The sequence below is a fragment of the Phoenix dactylifera genome, chromosome 5 (assembly GCF_051530095.1).
Source record: "Phoenix dactylifera cultivar Ajwa chromosome 5, Ajwa_hap1_PhDact_Kaust_v1.1, whole genome shotgun sequence".
In the NCBI taxonomy this organism is placed as follows: domain Eukaryota; kingdom Viridiplantae; phylum Streptophyta; class Magnoliopsida; order Arecales; family Arecaceae; genus Phoenix; species Phoenix dactylifera.
Genome location: NC_143194.1, coordinates 18,530,710 through 18,544,040, shown reverse-complemented (window position 1 = coordinate 18,544,040; position 13,331 = coordinate 18,530,710). Strand labels below are relative to the sequence as shown.

At 50.6% G+C, this 13,331-nt stretch overlaps 1 pseudogene; it reads left to right on the top strand.

Annotated features, from left to right (window-relative positions):
• The first annotated feature begins 11,842 nt into the window (after positions 1–11,842).
• LOC103716991 (thiamine thiazole synthase, chloroplastic pseudogene) lies at positions 11,843–12,691 on the top strand (annotated as a pseudogene).
• Positions 12,692–13,331: the final 640 nt, after the last annotated feature.

Below are 13,331 nucleotides of genomic sequence, written 5' to 3'. Positions count from 1 at the left end.
GCATCCGAGGGCCGAGCCTCGAAAAATTCCGCTCGTTGGTCTGCCAAGGCTGGTGCAAGCTGAGGTGACCGGTCGGGGCTTCAGGCTAGTCTGCTCCCGGGATGATCATCGGGTTAGCCTGGCATCCGAGGGCCGAGCCTCGGGAAATTCCGCTCGTTGGTCGGCCAAGGCTGGCGCAAGCCGAGACGACCGGTCGGGGCTTCAGGCTAGTCTGCTCCCGGGATGATCATCGGGTTAGCCTGGCATCCGAGGGCTGAGCCTCGAGAAATTCCGCTCGTTGGTCGGCCAAGGCTGGCGCAAGCCGAGGTGACCGGTCGGGGCTTCAGGCTAGTCTGCTCCCGGGATGATCATCGGATTAGCCTGGCATCCGAGGGCCGAGCCTCGAGAAATTCCGCTAGTTGGCCACGCGCCTGTCGCTTGCCGCTCGACGGGATTTCTCCGTGGCCAGCTACGATCGTGTTTCTCCTATTCTCCAAGCGTCGCCTGGGGAACACCAGAAGGGTATTAAATGCTAATTGAGGCGTTACCTGGAAAATCGGATCGCCAGTTGCTGCTTGCAAGGAGTGTCAGTTAAGCGGCCGCGATACGCGCGCTCTTCGAGGCGGATGCGGCCTGGGCGCGAGCGGAGATACGTGGGCCGTGGGATACACACCGCCCGGAGTGTCCTGCATGAAGAATGCAATTAAGGAGAACGATGCTTAGGAGATCGTGGGAGGATACGCCTCGAGAGCTGGAACGGCTCCGGATCCGGTGCGCCCGCCTTTATTGGAGCCACCCGCATCGGAACGACCGGGGGGCCACAGTTTGGCTATAAATATAAGTGCAGGTGCGGTGGAGCCTCCCAAGCCGGAGCTATTCAGGTTGCCATGGATCGTGGACCTCCTCTCCGGCGTGTGGCTGGGAAACTCCTGCCGGAGGAACGGGAGGTGCGCCCCTCGCGACTTCCGCCAACTAGCCGTTTCATCTGGGATCAACAAGGAGGTTCTCCCCGGCGGAACTCCGCTCTAGGCGTTTCATCCGGGATCACATCCCCCCTCCTTTCAGCCCCGCCTCCCGATTGAGCTCTGCGCCAGACGCTTCATCCGGGATCGCGCCTCCTCGCGCTCTTCTCCCTTGTATTCCTTCCCTCCCCTTCTCCTGGGGAGGACCGGAATATCTCTTGGAGGTGGCGTTCCTCTGGAGGCAGCGGGAACTTCTTCTGCGGCGGCTCCTCATCTTTTTCGTGAGGCGTCGATGGCGCCTCCGGGGGGAAGCACCCACGCCCGGTGGGATTGCAGCTGCTTCGGATGGAGGGTTCGGGATCCCAGATCTTCAGCTCCACGGAGTCTCCACCTCTTCCTTGTTTTCTTTAATCCCCAATTCCCCTCTGGGAATTCTTTGTAATCACACGAACACACCGTTGTAACCAGGAATTATTGAAATGAAAAGAATTGTACATTTTTCGAACTGTCTTCCTGGCTTTGTCGTTCTACTGGTAATACGCCCGCAGGTTAGCGGAATTCCAGCTCCTCGGAATTTCTCGACCATCTAGGGCCTCCAACTGGTAGGAGCCAGGTCGGTTTACCCAGCGAACCCTATACGGGCCTTCCCAATTTGGCGCCAGCTTCCCACCTTCCGCGGGTTGAGATGCTTTGGCTCGCCTTAGCACCAGATCTCCGATTCTGAAAAGTTTCGGTCGGACCTTGGAGTTATAATATCGGGCCACCCTCCGCTGATACATCGCCATCCGAACCTGCGCCATTTCTCTTGCTTCTTCCAAGAGGTCCAGGTTCCCTCGGAGTTGCTCCGAATTGGCCTCGGGTCGGTGCGCGGCCACCCGGGGCGAGGGGAGTCCGAGCTCCACGGGAACAACCGCTTCCGTGCCATAGGTTAGGCTGAAAGGTGTCTCCCCGGTAGGGGTCCGATGCGTGGTCCGATACGCCCAAAGGACATTCTCGAGTTCTTCGACCCAAGCTTGCCCCGTCCGACCGATTCGCGCCTTAATTCCTTGGAGGATTGTCCGATTTGTGACCTCGGCCTCACCGTTGGTTTGGGGATGCGACACAGATGTGAACCGATGCTCGATCCCGAACTCCTCGCAGAAATCACGGAAATGCTTGTTGTCGAACTGTCGACCATTATCCGAGATGAGGACTCGGGGTACCCCAAATCGGACAATGATGTTTTTCTTCACGAACTTCCGGACTTGCGCCTCCGTGATAGTGGCCAGCGGCTCTGCCTCCACCCACTTGGTGAAGTAGTCGATTGCAACAATCAAGAATTTCCGCTGGGCTGAAGCGACGGGGAATGGTCCGAGGATATCCATTCCCCACTGTGCGAAGGGCCAGGGTGCGGTGATTGGTGCCAAGGGGACAGGAGGGACTCTCTGGACGTTGGCGTGGCGCTGGCAGGCGTCGCATTTCCGTACATGATCCTTTGAGTCCTCCAACAAGGTAGGCCAATAATAGCCTTGCCTCATGATCTTGTGCGCCAAGGACCTAGCCCCCAAGTGCGATCCGCAAACGCCCTCGTGGACTTCGCCGAGGACGTAGGCCGCCTCCGAGGGGCGGAGGCACCTTAAGAGGGGGGCGGTAAACGAGAACCGATACAGCCTCCCTTCATAGAGTACGTAGTGGGCGGACTTCTTGACAAGTCGCCGAGCTTGATCTTCGTCTTCAGGGAGGATCCCTTCGGCGAGGTAGGCGACGAGCGGGTCCCTCCAAGACGGCTCCGGATCAATCGCCATCACCGCTCTAGCCTCGCCGATGCTCGGGGCCTCCAGGGTCTCCAGGTAGTTGCCCTCGACAAGTTGTGCGCCTCTGCGCTCACCAAGCGGGACAACCTGTCGGCCCTAGCATTTTCGCTTCTGGGGACCTGCTGGATGTCGACACTGCCGAGATCGGAAATGAGTGCTTGCACCTTCCGGACGTAGTTCTGCATGGTCGGGCTCCGGGCCTCGAACTCCCCACGGACCTGCCCGACCACCAGCTGGGAGTCGGTGAAGACCTTCAAACGCCGGATGCCGAGCTTCCTGGTGAGTTTGAGTCCCGTGACTAGGGCCTCGTACTCCGCCTCGTTGTTGGTCACTGGAAATCCAAATCTCAAGGCATACTCGGCTATCACTCCATCAGGACTGGTAAGGACCAGCCCGGCTCCTCCACCCTCGGGGTTCGACGACCCATCGATGTGAAGCGTCCAGGTCGGGAGGTCGAGGCTGGGCGTTTCCGGCGGTCTAGGTTCCGCCTCCTGCACCGTGCACTCAGCGAGGAAATCCGCGAGCACCTGGGCCTTGATGGCGGGTCGAGGCTGGTAGCGGATGTCGAACTCACCGAGTTCTATTGCCCACTTCACCAGCCGTCCCGCATTTCCGGGGTTGCTGAGGATCTGTCGTAGTGGTTGATCAGTTAAGAGGGTGACAGAATGGGCCTGGAAATAGGGGCGGAGTCTCCTGGTCGCGGTCAGCAGCGCGAAGGCGATCTTCTCAGCCTTCGTATACCGCGTCTCGGCATCCCGTAGGACCCGGCTGATGTAGTACACGGGCTTCTGGAGCTTTGCCTCTTCCCGAACCAGCACCGCACTGACCGCGGTTGGGGAGACCGCCAGATAGAGGTAGAGCATCTCCCCTTCTTGCGGCTTGGACAGTAGGGGAGGAGACGCCAGGTATTCCTTGAGCTGGTCGAATGCTGCTTGACATTCGGCCGTCCAGAGGAAGTCTTTCGGGCGTTTTAACACCTTGAAGAATGGTTGGCAGCGTTCGGCCGATTTTGCCACAAATCGTTCAAGCGCGGCGACCCTTCCAGCGAGCTCCTGAACCTCCTTTACTTTGGTCGGAGGGGACATACCTTGGATGGCCTTGATTTTGTCCGGGTTGGCTTCGATACCCCGCTGGTTGACAATGAAACCGAGGAACCTCCCGGCCGAAGCGCCGAAGGCGCACTTCACTGGGTTCAGCTTCATGCGAAACTTCCGCAAGGTGGTGAAAGTCTCCTCCAAATCCGCGATGTGCTGGTCTGCATGGCGGCTCTTCACCAGCATATCGTCCACGTACACCTCCATGTTCCGGCCGATTTGCTCTTTGAAGATTTTGTTGACGAGGCGCTGGTAAGTAGCGCCAGCATTCTTCAGACCGAAGGGCATTACCTTGTAGCAGTACAGCCCCCGGTCTGTTATAAAGGCAGTTTTCTCCTCGTCCTGTGGGGCCATCATCATCTGGTTGTAACCGGAGAAGGCGTCCATGAAAGACAGCAGCTGATATCCGGAAGTCGCGTCGACCAGTTGGTCTATTCGCGGAAGCGGAAAGCTATCCTTAGGGCACGCCTTGTTCAGGTCGGTATAGTCGACGCACATCCTCCACTTCCCGCTCGCCTTCCGGACAAGTACAACATTTGCCAGCCACTCGGGGTAGCTTACCTCCCTTATGAATCCTGCCTCCAAGAGCTTGTCTACCTCCTGGTCGACCACCCGGATCCGATCCGGGGCACAGTGTCTCTTCTTCTGCTTTATTGGTCGGTGGGTCGGGTCGACGTTGAGGGCGTGAGAAATGACCTCCGGGTCGATCCCAGGTACATCGGCCGCCGACCAGGCAAATACATCGGTATTGGCTCGGAGGAATTCCACCAACCGGGCCCGAGCTCCCGGATCGAGATTGGCGCCGACCTGGACCGCCCGGTCGGGGCGGCCTTCCTCGAGGGGGACTTCGACCACACCCTCGGCCGGCTCCCCCTGCCGCAAGGCCACCTCGTCTCTGGCATCAAGGGACTCGACGCTTAGGGCTTCCACGGGCTTCTTCCCTTTGAGGGTTGCTAGAAAACATTGCCGTTCGGTCGGTTGGTCACCTCGGACCTCTCCGATCCCGACCGCCGTGGGGAACCGCATGAGCAAGTGGTACGTGGAGACCACCGCGCGAAGGGCGTTCAGCCCGGGTCGCCCGAGGATAGCGTTGTAGGCCGAGGGAACACGGACGACCAAGAACCCGAGTCGCACCGTGGCTTCTGCGGGTGCGACGCCCGCAGTCACAGGCAGCTCAACGACACCTTCCGCCGGGACAGCGTCACCGGTGAATCCTACGAGGGGGGTGGACATTTTGTGCAACAACTGTCTGGACAAGCTCATCTTTTGGAAGGCCTCGTAAAACAAAATATCAGCTGAGCTTCCACTATCCACAAGAACACGCCTTACATCATAGTTTGCCATAGTGAGGGAGATCACCATGGCGTCATCGTGGGGAGTCTGAACCCCCTTTACATCCTCATCAGAAAAGGTGATTACATTGCCGACCCTCTGCCTCTTTACGACGGCCGTCCCTGACGCTTCCGTCGAGCCCCCTGCGTTCCTCACGGGCCGAGAGCAGCCCCCAGTGATAGTGTGGATCACGCCCTCAATGGGTCGATTCTGCTCCCGAGGCTCCGGAGGAGCCGGGTCGGCCGGATGCGGGTCTGCGGGGGGACGTCGGTCGCTCACATATCGACCGAGACGCCCCCGACGAATAAGAGCCTCGATCTCGTCCCGAAGCTGGAAGCAGTCCTCTGTGTCGTGGCCGTGGTCTCGGTGGTACTCACAGTACGCCCGGGAGGGCATCTTTCCAGGGATCCTTCGTATCTGTCTCGGGGCCGGGAGGTCCTCCCGCCCCTTGATCTCCATAAGGATCTGGGCCCGGGGAGTCAGGAGAGGGGTGTACCGGTTGAAACGTCGGGGCGGAGAACGAGGGCGTGGGGCGCCGTGGTTCTTCGCCGGCGACGGGCTTCTGCGCCGACGCTGGGGCGTCGGGCTCCTCCTCTGGCGTGCCTCTTTCCGCCTTTTCTTCCCAAGCTTTGGAGGGATCTCGGCAGCCTCCTTGCTCCGGTGGGCGGCCGCCTCCTCGGCGTCCGCATACTGGTTCGCCCGGGACAACAGCTCTGGGAAGCTCCGCGGCAGGCGTTTGTCTAGGGAGAAGGTGAGCCTGCCCTTCCGGAAGCCACGCTTCAGGGCTGAAAGAGCTACCTCCTGACTCAGGTTCCGGACCTCCAGCGTAGCCCTGTTGAAGCGGGTAAGATAATCCCGCAGGCTTTCTCCCTCGTTTTGCCGGACGTCAAAGAGGGAGTCGGAGACCAGTCGCCGCCGGCTACTGACGGCGAAATGAGTGATGAAGAGGCGAGTGAACTGGTCGAAAGACCGGATTGAGTCAGCCTCCAGCCCGGCGAACCACGCCCTCGCCGGGCCACGGAGGGTTGCCGGGAAGGCCTTGCAGAGAAGGGGATCTGATGCTCCGTGGAGGAGCATAAGGGTCCTGAAACTCTCGACGTGATCCCGCGGGTCTGCCGCCCCGTCATAGGGCTCGATCGCCGGCATTTTGAACCCCGGGGGATTCGGGGTCCGCAGGATCCTCGAGGCAAGCGCCGGCTGGGAGGAGATCTCTAAGTCGGCGAGGGATCTTTGGAATGGCCCTTCAGGACCTGGAGTTGTCGGTGGAGATCGTCCACCCGCCGGTCCAGGGAACGCGACCGGTGGGTGGGAGACAAGGAGCGGCGAGTGGGGGACCGACTGGAGCGCGGGTTCCTCGAGGACTGGGGGGTCTGGGAACGCGCCCGGGCCCGCCTCTCGTATCCCGCGCAGCTCCGATGGGAAGGTCCCGGCAGAATAGACCGTGCTCGAGAATCCTCCTCGCGCCGGCGCTCCTCCCCATGGGAGAGGAAGGAGCGCGGGTTGAGGAGGACAGGCGAGCGCTCAGGGAGCAGTGGCTCCTGAGCCCGCTGCGGCGCCCGGGACATCGCACCCTGCAGATTCTGCACCGCCTCCGCGAGGGTGCGAACCTGCTGGGCTAGCTGGTCGAACTGGGCGGCTTCGACCGTCTGAATGGGCGGTGGGGTGGTGGAGTGTTGCTGAGAGTGTGTTGGAGATGCAGCGGCCTCCCGGCCGGAGGCGCGAGAGGCTCCGCGACCAGAAGCATTGGAAGCTCCACGACCACCTCGCCGTGCCATTACGATCGCTCTGAGATCCGGCCCTCCTTCTAGCGCCAACTGTTGCTGGTGGTCCAAACCGAGAACGATTGGCACAGCGGTGTGAACGGGGTTCCCTTTGAGTTGCTTTGGTTGCGCTCCGCCCTCCGCCGTGAAACCTGCAAGCAAGCCTCGCACCACCACCGGGGTAGTGGGGGCCCTCCGACGATCAAGTCAGAGGAGATCGAAGGAGAAGGAGAAAGAGAAGGTAGCAGGTGAGATGATACTCTGGAAGATATATCTTACCCTCCCCCTTCCCCCCCAGCCTCATATATATCAGGCTGGGGGGTTTTTTCGGGGATTCGTCATCGTGTGGCACGATGGGGCTGCCACTGACATGGCCGTTACAGGGCGTCGTGGGGCAGCGCTGGGTACAGCCATGGCAGGGCATAGTGGAGCTCCGCTTTGTACGGCTGTTACAGGGGATCGTGGGGCAGCGCCGGATACGGCCGTTGCAGGGAGTAGTGGAGCAGGGGGCCGCGGCGTGCCTCAGAGGAACAGTCTGTTGTTGTTGAGAGATTGCCGACTCGGGGTCGGATTGCTGGATCAAGGGACAGCCGACTCGGGGTCGGGCTGCGGAGCCGAAGATATCCGACCCGAGGTCGGATTGCTGGATCAAGGGGCAGCCGACTCGGGGTCGGGCTGCGGAGCCGAAGATATCCGACCCGAGGTCGGATTGCTGGATCAAGGGGCAGCCGACTCGGGGTCGGGCTGCGGAGCCGAAGATATCCGACCCGAGGTCGGATTGCTGGATCAAGGGACAGCCGACTCGGGGTCGGGCTGCGGAGCCGAAGATATCCGACCCGAGGTCGGATTGCTGGATCAAGGGGCAGCCGACTCGGGGTCGGGCTGCGGAGCCGAAGATATCCGACCCGAGGTCGGATTGCTGGATCAAGGGGCAGCCGTAGTCTTCCTGGGCGCGCGTGCCGGTCACGTGGGGCATGGTGGCTAAGTTCCCCCGTAACAGCATTCTAATAGAAATCGAAACCAATATTCTTTTCAAAAGAGTCGCAACTCGTTTGAAAGAAGCGTGGGAGGAAAATGATAAAAGTTTTAAAGTTTTCAAATCATTTAAAATATAGAAGATAAAGCCGGTACATTTATTTTTTAAAATTATTATTTTTTAAGTTAAAACTCTAACAATCTTCCACAAAAGATTTAAATTTAGAAAAATTATATGGAAGAAAATCTGGGCAACTTATATTGTGCAATGGGTGAGGTGTCTCGTAGACTTGAACCTCACTTAGTGTTCATAGTATCTGTCTGAAAGAACCACAATAGATTAGACCTTGAACTAGGTCCTTTGACTTAGACTGTATGGATTAATTGGGTTTTTATGCGGTCAGCGCCATTTAATGGCCTCGCACTTAGTGCCTTGATTTTTTATGAGAATTTTATTAAGGTTAGCCCAAAACCCTAGTCATAGCCTATATGACAAATCCCATATAGGTAAGTCCTCCGGGGGTCTTTGTGACCTAATACCTTGTAGATATTTTATTTTGGACTTATTAAGAGTATAACTCAACCTTTCTAGATTGATAATAGCACTCATCATAGGAATGGAAGGAGATATACTCCGAAAAATATGTTTTAACACGATCGCTCAGTCGGTTTCATTTCTATCACATTGAACCTTCTTCAGGAGATCTCCAATCACAAAGGTTGGGTATCCACAGTCGATGACCAAATAGTGGGCTTAAGCTCCATTCCCTTGATAATTCTAGGACTTCACTCCTAGACAAACTTCTGGTTAATTTATTTGCCAAGTTTTTCTCGTACATGACATACTTGACAAATTTCAAGAAAATGATATTACTCTTTTAAAGTTGTCTTACAAATTTATGATGAATTTGGATATTTCGATTTATCTTTTTCTTAGTACTATTTTGATTCGTTAGATTTTGAATTAGATTCTGGATTTTGAAATAAGTACAATAAAGAGCAATGATATCAATACAATTAAAAAATCATACTAAAAAATATAACGAGTAACATAACTTTGTAATTTCTGCATGTTTTTCAAAGCAACAATATCTATTTTGAGAACAACTAATAATATGCATAGCTTTTAAAGCAACAATAATTTCCACACAACTTTTAAAATATAGAAGTTTTCTGCATAAATTTTAAAGATGTAGAAAATTCTGCACAGAAATTAAAGATTGTAGAAAATAGATTGCACAGTAGAAAATCTATATGGATTTTAAAGCTCCAGTATTTTTCTATACTCATTTTGTCTGCAGAAAATTGCTGCACTATTTTTAAAGATTCAGAAAATTCTGCAAAGATTTTAATTATGCAGAAAATTTGATATATGGTTTTTAAAATTGCAGAAATTTGTTTGCATAATTTTCAGAGCAATATGACTTTTTTAAAAGACTGTTTTTTGTGAAAAAAACAACCTTCCGAATGAAGTTAAAGCTTTTAAAGTTTCTATACACTAAAATTAAATCTAATTCTATGCTATCAAATCAAATTTTGATAAATAACTATATATATATATAACAAGTTTTACTATAATCAAGCTTACGTTTTTAGACTGTTGGAAATATTTTGCCTACAAATTGCTATATCTTTATTTTATAGAAGTATTATAAAGGAATAATCTACTAAAATAAAATTAGAAAATTGAAAAGAGCTTGCTTAGATCAAGGCGTATGATATTCATTATCCTAAGAGCGTGATTCACTCCATACGTGTAGGTTTGCGGCGAACTCGTCCTCAAGGTACAACAACTCAGCTCAGCTCGATCCTTCTCTAACGAGCACGATCGCTGGAGAGGCTTAACCCGACTGACTCTTTCAGTTGCCGATATGAAAAGGAAAACTTGAAAATGGTTTGGAAGAAGAGAAAAAAAAGAGAAAAGAAGAATTTTCTATTTCGTCTCAGAAAGTAGAGAAGTAGTAATGTGTATTGAGTTTTTTTGAAACCACTGGACCGAGAGCCTATTTATAGGTTCTGTTCAGTGACCGATATGATACGGTATTTTTGAAGTTGCGATGTTTCAGAAATATTGTATCTCTATGGAAACTAGAACTAATATTTTTTTCAAAAGAGTTGTAACTTTTTTGAAAGAAGCGTCTGAGGAAAAGGATAAGAGTTTTAAAGTTTTTAAACCATCTAAAATTTAGAAGATAAAGCTAGCATATTTAATTTTTAAAATTATTTTTTTTTAAGTTAAAACTCGAACAATAAAGGTGTGGAAGTGCTATCTAAAACAAAATGATGGAGAAATAATGTGAGGATTGCTAAGATGTATACAATTTTATAATTCACAGGGTCAGTACCAGCTCTTTCTGTGTGTTTAGAGGTTGTTTAATTGCTTGTGATTCCACTTGTCTCAACAGAATTTGCTGAGTGAAAGTATCATATTTCTTTTTGTTGGTATTTATTTGGTTTGCCTGCAATTGCAGATAATGGAAACTATTTTTTCATTTGGACGCCTGCAATTAACAATTGTAAGTGCCATTGCGGTTTCAGGAGGCCCGCAACTGCTCTAGTAAAGTTGCCCTTTTACAAATAATTGAGACAGCTATGCCATTACAATATGCATCAACTTTTATGTACATAACATCATTAACATTTATCAAAGAATATATACAACATATTATCATTATAATACATAGTTATATATCATTATACTTTTTCATTATATTATGCTAATATACTATATCATAAATTCCATAATACCATAATAGTATGCATTGTTTTTCAATAATAGTATAATTAATAACAAAAAGATATACTATGTATTGTTTGCACATTATATTATGAATATATGTTGAAATAGAAAACTCAAATAATATTTTTTATTATATATGCTATATTGGTAAAAATGATAATAATAATTGCATGATAACTTGATAGCATATTACTAAACTACTATATGTTGTGTTATAAAACTAATAATGTCATAGTAATATCACTATGATAGGAGGCAAAATGGATCGTCCTGCTCTAGCATGGAACCACTTAATTCTTGCCGAGCAGACCTCAGAGCCGAGCAGACTAGGCCTCGGTCCCGCTGAGAGACAGACCGACCTCAGTCCCCGCCGAAGGCCGAGCCGACCTCGACCAGAGGCCAGACCAACCTCAACTCCCGCCAAAGGCTGAGCTGATCTCGCCCGCAGCCGCACTCGCGCGCCCCCCCACACCTGCACATGTGGCCGAACATCCCAGCCCAGCCAGCCCCTTTCCACGAACCATTGCTTGCTGGCCACGCCAGGATATGCTTGCTGTCAAGGGCCATACCCTGCCATACCTGCCAAGGGCCATACCCTACCACACTGGCTAATACCATGCCGTGCACAAGGACTGCCCAAACCGTGTGCCTTAAGCGAGCCCTGGTCTTGGCCACATGCTACTTGGCCGAGGCCATCTCCTCCCATGATGAGGATGGACCATACCGCAGCCACCTGGGCACCCTTTTGAGAACTATAAATAAGCCATATCAAAAACACTCAGAAACTTTTTTTCGAAAAGGGCACTCCAAAAACTCTGCTAACTTAGCCATCAGAGGGCCTTCGCCAGAATTTCCAGCCGAAAAAGAAGTTGTTTTTGGGAAGATCAAAGAAACAACTTGTTCTTCTTCCATAAAAAATTCTTCTAATAATCCCGAACCTAATCTTTAGTGTAGGTACCTTGGAGCGCAGGAGGTAGCTCTCTTTCTCCGTCTTGGCTAAGGCTTCTTGTTTTCCTTCGGCGTGGTCACCCTCAGGCCAAATTTTAACCACAACACACTATAATACTCATAAATATTGCACATACGGCAAATGATAATACTAATTGCATGATAACATGATATAACATATTACTAAGCTATTATATGTTGTATTATAAAATTAATAGTGCCATAATAATATCATTATAATACTCATAAATATTGCACATATGAGATCTCCAATGACTCCTCTGTCCAAATTGCTGTTGTGGAGCAGTCCATCTCCCGGTCTCCCCTGGTGGTGGTTTGGCTTATTGGGCAGCTCTTCTTCACCATGTCGTCCTCTTCCTCAACGAGCTCGGCATTTCCTATGTCAAGCAAGACACTTTGGTCGTCATCAAGCATGCTATGCTCCTCACCTCCACCATCATGAGTCACCTCCTCACCCTCCGAATGTTAAGCTCTTCAATGCCATTGTGGTGGAGGACCTCATAGTGAAAGAGAGTTGCTGGCATGGTGACTAACTAGGCCTTGGTGTCGATCAACCATAATACTCAATCATGCATGCATCCGAACCCGATGGAGGCCAAGTCAGTGGTGGGCTCTTGCGAGCATGATGAACTATTTGTAGCCACTAGAGTGAAGCGATTGAAGGACATTGGGATGATTGACTCAGTCCCCGAGATGAAGGCGCTCAACATGAACTCGATGGTGGATGCAATTGTCCGCCTCACAAAGGAGATTGTCCTCGAGATGATCGTCATTGACATGGAGGTCACCAAGATTGATGGCGCTCTCAAAATTTGGAAAAAATTGATTATTTCTCTTTGTACTCTGCTTCTTATTGTTCTTGTTTATAGAGGTAGGATTATTGAAGGGTGAGTGGATCTAAGCGTTCTTGATGTGGTTTTACATTACAAGGGTCGACATTTGTGGTGATGGTGATATCAAGACTCTGGCAACATACCTAGTTTTGAAGGTGTTGGGAAAACCAAATCCAGTGGACAAGACCATTTGGGCGGAGAGGGTCCACCTGGAAATGCTACTGGCCTCATCGGATGGTGTTTTACTTAATTAACATCTAAATATGTTTATTCATCTTATATATATCATGAAATTTTGATGCTTAATATATTTATATTTATTCCTCTCTATGTACATATATGTACATAAATGATATGTCAGATACATATATTCATATTTCTAGCTTTGAAAGTTTAAAAAGGAAAAGAAAAATGGATTAAGAAATTTTCAACCCTCTACACCTATTAAAAAGGATAGGAGGGAGAAAACTCTACCCTCTCCAAAATTTAAGAAAAAATTGGAAAAAAATCATAGAAAAATCAAGCATGCAATGTTATTTAGAATCCTAATTTTTCATTTTGACTAAAAATCTTCTATGGATTGATGGACTCTTGGGAATCATCAGAATAACCCTATGGAGATTGATGGACTCTTTGGAATTATTAGAATACTTGATGGAATATAAGAATTTTTGCTCATGATATCACCATACAAAGAAATATGTAAAAGGGTTAAAACATATTATACCTACCTATGGTGATGATTTGTGGCTGATCTTTGCATTTTGAGGAGTTAGCGAGGTTGCGAAAGCATATGACTCTCTAATAATTACTATTTGTGTTACTTTAGTCTACTTGATTGTCTTTCAAAGCTCTACCGGGCTCCTTTTCATAAATCACAAACCAAGAGAATGC